Below are 8,772 nucleotides of genomic sequence, written 5' to 3' on the forward strand. Positions count from 1 at the left end.
AATTCAAACTACACCGACTACACAGTACAATTCAAACTACACAGTACAATTCAAACTACGCTGACGACACAGTACAATTCAAACTACGCTGACGACACAGTGATGTAACTGGTATGTACTGGTTTGTGTGTGATGTGACTGGTTTGTGTGTGTGATGTGACTGGTATGTACTGGTTTGTGTGTGTGATGTGACTGGTTTGTACTGGTTTGTGTGTGTGATGTGACTGGTGTGTACTGGTTTGTGTGTGTGATGTGACTGGTATGTACTGGTATGTACTGGTTTGTGTGTGTGATGTGACTGGTATGTACTGGTTTGTGTGTGTGATGTGACTGGTGTGTACTGGTTTGTACTGGTTTGTGTGTGTGATGTGACTGGTTTGTACTGGTTTGTGTGTGTGATGTGACTGGTTTGTACTGGTTTGTGTGTGTGATGTGACTGGTTTGTACTGGTTTGTGTGTGTGATGTGACTGGTTTGTACTGGTTTGTGTGTGTGATGTGACTGGTCTGTACTGGTTTGTGTTGCAGGTGCTGTACTCGTACTCCATCGGCTTCCTGTACATCCTGACCGGCCTGTTCATGGTGGGGGGTCTGGGCCCTGCAGTAGCCTTCTGTTCAGAGGTCAGAGGTCGCCTGACGACAGGACTATGAATTCACATTCAATGTATTTTGTTTTGCATGCTGTTTTGTTTTCCCATCTCTACTCCCTGGCGCCAGCGTTTCAGACCGTTTTAACTGTTTGTTATCGCCATCGTATATTCTATGTATGTCGTATGCATTGTATTTTATTTTTCAACATGATGAAACAAATCTTTAATCTGGCATCACATCCAATGTTTGGTGATTCTGTTCCTGGTGATGGATGCAAATTAGCGCATATTTAATTAGGTGACGCCTATTTTGCATAATATATAAACATAAAATCTCAGAAAACTTGCAATAAATTTTTTCTTAGTTGGGAAAGTTTCATAGTGATATCTATTAAAATATAATATTTGCCTCTTCGCCTCTAGGCTGTCTCGCCTTAACCCTTTCACTGCCACACGACAGAAGGTTAGCCCTTTGGTATCACACAACCGACGGCGATGCTCCATCATTAGCAGCATTAGCTCCGCATCTGCGGAGCTAATGCTGCTAATGATGGAGCATCGCCGTCGGTTGTGTGATAGTAAAGGGCTAACCTTCTGTATTGCCACAGTGAACGGGTTAACCGGCTGTCGTGTGGCAGTGAAAGTAACTTCCCCTGAACCCTCTGTCCCCTCAGCATCCGGTGACGACGTACGGTTACGCGTTCTTCTTCTCCCTGACGGGTTACTTCGGCATCTCCTTCGTGTTGGCGCTGATCAAACTCTTCGGAGCCCTGGTGGCAGTCACGGGTGAGAGCTGCTATTATTCTATTCAGTTCAGTTCTGCTCTATCCTATTATGTTATCTATTATGATTTACCAAACGGAGAAGGTAAAGACGACTTTAAACTGTTAAAACGGTAATCCAGAACTGTTTTATTGCACTGTGAAAACATTTGTATGTGTCTGTCTGCACTTCATGTGCTCATTTTATATCTATTCTATTCTACTATTTTATTGCACTGCACTATTTTACTCTGTCTATTCTATCTTATTATTTTTATTATTGTCTATTTTTAAAACTGAATCAAACCATAAACAAGGTGGCCTGTTGGGATGTTAAGATCCTAATGTGAAAAACTGTGATTTTATATGTCTGCACTTTATGTGCTCATTGTATGTCTGTCTTTTTCTGTTGTGAAGCACTTTGAGCTGCAGTTTTTGTATGAAAGGTGCTATACAACGTAAACGTATAAGTTTATTATTTATTATTATTATTATTATTATTATTATTATTATTATTATCCCAGGTCACCGAAAACGAATGCTGATTTAGTTATTAGCACATCATCTCGCACACATATCCAAGCACTGTGACCAGTTCTCCAGTCAGCTTGTACAGAGACGGAACCTTGACCTTCTGGATAGAAAGAGCTCGACTAACATTGCTAATGATAAGTGGGGGAATAGGGCTAGAGTTCCAACAAATCTGAACGATCCCTTTTTAAGCTACAGTTTCCAGGGAAGGTTGAGGACACGACATGTTGTTCTAACTAACGGTCTCCTTCACGCCGTCTGCAGTCACCACCGGACGGAAGGCCATGACCATCGTGCTCTCCTTCATGTTCTTCTCAAAGCCTTTCACCTTCCAGTAAGTGTCCTGCTCACCTCACTTTGGCCCACTTTGCTCGTTGCTCGTAGAGTTTACACTGTGTCCAGAGATTATCAATATATATTGGTTAAGACCCTGACAGAGAGGATCAATGATGTAGTGGTTAAGACCCTGACAGAGATGATCAATATATATTGGTTAAGACCCTGACAGAGAGGATCAATGATGTAGTGGTTAAGACCCTGACAGAGATGATCAGTGGTGTAGTGGTTAAGACCCTGACAGAGATGATCAATGATGTAGTGGTTAAGACCCTGACAGAGAGGATCAATGATGTAGTGGTTAAGACCCCGACAGAGAGGATCAATGATGTAGTGGTTAAGACCCCGACAGAGAGGATCAATGATGTAGTGGTTAAGACCCTGACAGAGATGATCAGTGGTGTAGTGGTTAAGACCCTGACAGAGATGATCAATGATGTAGTGGTTAAGACCCTGACAGAGAGGATCAATGATGTAGTGGTTAAGACCCTGACAGAGAGGATCAATGATGTAGTGGTTAAGACCCTGACAGAGAGGATCAATGATGTAGTGGTTAAGACCCTGACAGAGAGGATCAATGATGTATTGGTTAAGACCCTGACAGAGATGATCAATGATGTATTGGTTAAGACCCTGACAGAGAGGATCAATGATGTATTGGTTAAGACCCTGACAGAGATGATCAATGATGTAGTGGTTAAGACCCTGACAGAGAGGATCAATGGTGTAGTGGTTAAGACCCTGACAGAGATGATCAGTGGTGTAGTGGTTAAGACCCTGACAGAGATGATCAATGATGTAGTGGTTAAGACCCTGACAGAGATGATCAATGATGTAGTGGTTAAGACCCTGACAGAGATGATCAATGATGTAGTGGTTAAGACCCTGACAGAGATGATCAATGATGTAGTGGTTAAAACCCTGACAGAGATGATCAATGATGTAGTGGTTAAAACCCTGACAGAGAGGATCAATGATGTATTGGTTAAGACCCTGACAGAGATGATCAATGGTGTCGTGGTTAAGACCCTGACAGAGATGATCAATGGTATATTGGTTAAGACCCTGACAGAGATGATCAATGGTATATTGGTTAAGACCCTGACAGAGATGATCAATGGTATATTGGTTAAGACCCTGACAGAGATGATCAATGGTATATTGGTTAAGACCCTGATGGAGAGGATCAATGGTGTAGTGATCAGTGGTTTCCCCAAATGTTGCTGTTTCTTGAAGTGCCCTCCGTGTTCTCCTCCTCTTCAGGTACATCTGGGGCGGCCTGCTGGTCCTGTTCGGCATCTTCCTCAACGTCTACAGTAAGAACAGAGACCGGATGAAGCTTCCCTCCGTCCAGGATCTCCGGAGCTGGCTGGTCAGCGCCAAGAAGGTCCGACTGCTCTCTCAGAACATCTAGGAGAAGAGACCAACGTGTTGGTGGAGATACACCAGGCATTCCTCTCTCTGTGTGGCACCTCTCTCTGTGTGGCACCTCTCTCTGTGTGGCACCTCTCTCTGGGGGGGGTAGTGTGGCACCTCTCTCTGTGTGGCACCTCTCTCTGGGGGGTTGTGTGACACCTCTCTCTGTGTGGCACCTCGCTCTGGGGGGTAGTGTGGCACCTATCTCTCTCTCGCTCTCTGGTGGTAGTGTGCCTCTCTCTCTTTGAGGGTAGTGTGCCCCTCTCTCTCTCTCTCTTTCTCTCTCTCTTTGAGGGTAGTGTGCCTCTCTCTCTTTGAGGGTAGTGTGCCACCTCTCTCTCTCTCTCTTTCTCTCTCTCTTTGAGGGTAGTGTGCCTCTCTCTCTTTGAGGGTAGTGTGCCCCTCTCTCTCTCTCTCTCTCTCTCTCTCTCTCTCTCTCTTTGGGGGTAGTGTGCCCTCTCTCTCTCTCTCTCTCTCTCTCTCTCTCTCTCTCTCTCTCTCTCTCTCTCTCTCTCTCTCTCTTTGGGGATAGTGTGCCTCTCTCTCTCTCTCTCTCTCTCTCTCTCTCTCTCTCTTTGAGGGTAGTGTGCCCCTCTCTCTCTCTCTCTCTCTCTCTCTCTCTCTCTCTCTCTCTCTCTCTCTCTCTCCGGGCAGATTGACGATGCCCACCAATCAGCCCCATCACCATTAACATGTGGTAACACTGTGGTGAGGCCAAGGACACACAGGGTGCACACAGCACCACAGAAGCCAGCCTGAGTTCCAACAACAACACACTCGGTACAGAGTACCTATATACTGTATCAAACTAATCACTACCAATACACACAATGAAACCATGGAGGCCATCGGGGCACACCTGATACAGGATGTCCACTTCTTCCTTCCTGTATGGAACGGTTACCGTCAACACAACACAACACAACACAACCAGCGATGTAGTGAGGGTGGGGCAGACGGCGTAGGATGTAGTGAGGGGTGTTGTTGTCCGACACAGGATATGCTCACCTCTCTTTCTCTGGGTTATATGGAGAGTTCCAGCACCCTGTGTACCGTCGACGAACGATAATGTCAGTGGTGTTCAAGGCGTGAAGCGATTCACCCATCTCTCTCTTTGGTTCTATAGAGAACGCCCACCGATCCACCTTAATGACCACCACGATGAACGTGACCATGTCGGGGTGATGACGTCACACAGTAGGCCCCACCTCTTGTACCGCTACTGGTGGATAAAATGGCCGCCTGATCCCAGGCACACGGAACGGGGGCCACATTTGGACACTTCCTTCCACCCGGTCTTAACGTGGCCCTGCTGACGGGCTGACGGGCTCTGAAAGCCCCACGGAAACCTTTTGGTAGGACGGCGGACACGGAGGACCTTTTTTTTCTTCTTTTTTTTAAAGACAAAGATAAAAGGGAAGCCGGGTCGTTAGCTAACCAAATAGCACAGTTTTGCACTGTTGACTTGTTGACTTTAACGCTTTAGCGGGTGGAAGGACTGAACCGACGGGAAGGAGTGGTCGACGGGAACGGAGCAGACGGGGTTAATGAATCGTGTCCGCAATGAATGTGTCCTGTAACCTTCCCCCCCACTGGAAGGGAAATGGCGCCCACTTTAAGTATTCACTTATATTCTTCCTGTGATGTCATCTGGGTTTAAAATCCATCTCTGCTCCATGAATGGGCCTCTGAATTTGTGAGGCCGTAAAATGTTTGTCTGAGCTATTACACACAAATGAGTTTTAAATGCTGATTCCAAGCTGTTAGCAACACTGGAATATAAACCACATTTAGGTGAGAGAACTCTGCTTAATATTTTAGTAATACTAGAACATAACCTCATATGGGTGTTAAAATTCAATATAATATTTTTGTCAGAGCCCCCTTCATTGTCTATGAAGCGCCCCCCAGATTTTACATCCCAGTGACATCACTGATTAGAGGGTTCTCTCTGATGTCTAGCTTTAGGAGAGAGAGGTGTGTTCGTGCTCACAAATACAGACTGAACTGTCCTGGGGCCCAGGAAGAATGTACGTGAATTATGACAATGTAAGCATTCCCCTTTTTTTAAATACAAAGAAAAAAATACATATTCATAAGGAAAGGGTTGTATTTTATTTTCACCCGCATGTGCCAGAGCAACCGAGAAGGTTTTACTCGATCATTGTCTTGGTAGAAGTGGTGTGGTATATATGTAATTTATATATGATTGTGCTCTAAGAATACATGTGATCATGGGGGGCGGAGCCTGCGTGCTCTTAATGTTTAGCAACATGTCCACTGCCATCGTTTGTAACCATTTGATTGGGTGATAAGGTATCGCTCTTTTTACATTAAAAACAAAACAGGGACATTTGTTGAAAAGTGTATGTGTGTGCATATTTACATTATTTGCACAATGTTTGTGTGTAATGTTTGTGTGTGTGCACGTTTGCACACGATCATGCATATTCTCCACTTGCACAACCTGAAAGTAGGCACTTCCGGCTGACTTCAGGTTGCGAATGGTACTTCCTGTCCCATCCAAATACATTGTTTTTAGCTACTTTTCTCCCGTTATTTAAACGACTTTGTCGTCACAGAGAGGTAATGAAACGTTTGTATTATTATAGTATAGAATGTATTTAATAAGCAAACGTTTGTCAGCAGGGTTTTTGGGCTGTATTTCATGTAAAAACGTTTACTGTTAGTTTACTTGCTCACGCTAATTAAGGCTAATGCTGGCTAACAGGAGCTAGCGCAAGAAACGACGCCGCAAAGTATTGTTTATAGTGCATTTCTTGCCACCTTATAGCATTTGTACATTTGTATGACAGTCTATAATGCTCCCGTGAGGTTTTTCCGGACGTTTTGGTAATGATTTTCACTATAAAATCATATTTCTAAATGACAGGAAGTTGATAAACTGGCCGGAATAGCTTTGAGCTAACGATCTTTGCCGATACATTCCATTCTAAACGTAACGATAGTTGTTCAAAACATTACCTGTCTATATCATTTGTTCCTCAACGTTATATAGACAGGTAATGTTTTGTAAACTAACTGCAGCCTGCTACAGTTAGAAGCTAACGTTAGCCAGCAAGCTGCAGCCTGCTACAGTTAGAAGCTAATGTTGAGGAACAAATTATATAGACAGGTAATGTTGGCCGATCCATAGATGTGTGACTTGGCCATAAGGATTTGGATAGTCGACTTTGATTGGCTGATAGTCGACTAATAGTCGACTACCCCCCCGAATGAATGCTAAAGTATGCAATTGATACATCTTGATATTTGTCTACTCTAGTGTGTTCATTAGATGAGTGAAATCCTCTTTCAGTGCCTTCAGTGTTTTCTTAGGCAGTTAGCATTGCTGGTATGCGTACCATTAGCGTTAGCCACGCTTCTAGGCCTCTTTGCTTTTGGAAAAAATTATACAAAAAAAGTATTATATATATATTTTTGCATTCGACTAAGAGGTTGGCAGTCGACTACGTCTCCTTTCGATCGATTAGTCGACTATTCAACTAATCGGGGTCAGATGTCATTTATATTCTATATTCATATTGCATGTGACCGGATGTGAAAATTCACTACTGTATCTCCAAAAAGCCCTGTAAATCATCTGCCCTTTGTTAATTTGCTTAGATTTCTAGTACACCTGATCTCAAGAAGGTGCTGAATGAGCTCAATGACAATGTTCCATGCCTGGTCAATGTTAGCATGGTGGCATTCACTATCAAAGATGAAGGGGGAAAAAACATAATAATAATAATTTATATTCTCCTTTGGTTCATTACAATTTACTCAAGCCTAGTAACAGACACAATATTTCTGACACTGGGAATACATTCCCTGAGGTCCATAGATGTCCATAGATACCAATAACATGCAAATGGACCATGTCGAAGTGGAGCAATCTTCCATTTACTTGGGTATGTATGGCACATTTTCAGAAAATATGGCTCTGGCTTACCTCCTACTGGAGTGGAATCCTGCTACCAGGCACGGTGGCGCTATTCTCAAAACTCCACATTGGTAGATCTTGGTGAACTAATGCCTCGCAACAAATATCACACTGATTGGCCAGATAGTGGTGCAATAATCACAGATCAAAATGTACAACTTTGACAAGAAATAACTTACACCACGTCAAATTGACACAAGATTTACACATTTCCAGCTATCCTTGGTCTCTACAAGGATAGGGGGGTGACAGGTGGCCCAGGAGGTAGAGCGGTTGTCTGGCAATCGGAAGGTTCCTGGTTCGATTCCAGATCCTCCCAACAGCATGTCAAAGTGTACTTAACCCCTAACTGCTTCTGATGAGCAGGGTTGCGACTACCGTCGGTGTGTGAATGTGTAAGTGAATGTGAGGTATAAACTAAATAAAAGCACTATATAAATGCAGTAAATTTGCCAAATACGACTTGGCAGGGTCTTGGCAGTGGGAGACAACTCTTTAACTTTAATGTTACTCAATGTTAATGTTACTCAGCTTTACATCTACACACATTTTATTATCATAATACACCTACTGTCTAAGCTAATCATGTGGTAGTTATTCATCAGATGCTACTGTCTAAGCTAATCGTTTGTAGTTATTCATCAGATGCTACAGTCTAAGCTAATCATGTGGTAGATATTCATCAGATGCTACAGTCTAAGCTAATCGTTTGTAGATATTCATCAGATGCTACAGTCTAAGCTAATCGTGTGGTAGATATTCATCAGATGCTACAGTCTAAGCTAATAGTGTGGTAGATATTCATCAGATGCTACAGTCTCTAAGCTAATCGTTTGTAGATATTCATCAGATGCTACAGTCTAAGCTAATCGTTTGTAGTTATTCATCAGATGCTACAGTCTAAGCTAATCGTTTGTAGTTATTCATCAGATGCTACAGTCTAAGCTAATCGTGTGGTAGGCAGTGTTGGGCAAGTTACTCTTAAAAAGTAACTAGTTACAGTTACTAGTTACTTCTTCCAAAAAGTAACTAAATTACTTACTCAGTTACAAATTATAAAAGTAACTAGTTACTTCAGAAAGTAACTATTGCGTTACTTTCAAGTAAATTTGTTACATAAACAACATACACAAATCTAAACCATTTTAATGTTGCTGTGGGACAAAGTGAGACTAGCCTCCAATCAAATGCCAT

General features: G+C 43.0%; 1 long non-coding RNA gene across 1 annotated transcript; it reads left to right on the forward strand.

Annotated features, from left to right (window-relative positions):
- The first annotated feature begins 1,272 nt into the window (after positions 1 to 1,272).
- Positions 1,273 to 3,627, forward strand: LOC311247765. Its single transcript, XR_014620873.1, has 3 exons — positions 1,273 to 1,374; positions 2,145 to 2,214; positions 3,480 to 3,627. It is a non-coding gene; the product is annotated as an uncharacterized lncRNA (long non-coding RNA).
- Positions 3,628 to 8,772: the final 5,145 nt, after the last annotated feature.

The sequence above is a fragment of the Notolepis coatsorum genome (genome assembly GCF_963971535.1).
Source record: "Notolepis coatsorum genome assembly, contig: SCAFFOLD_300, whole genome shotgun sequence".
Taxonomy (NCBI): domain Eukaryota; kingdom Metazoa; phylum Chordata; class Actinopteri; order Aulopiformes; family Paralepididae; genus Notolepis; species Notolepis coatsorum.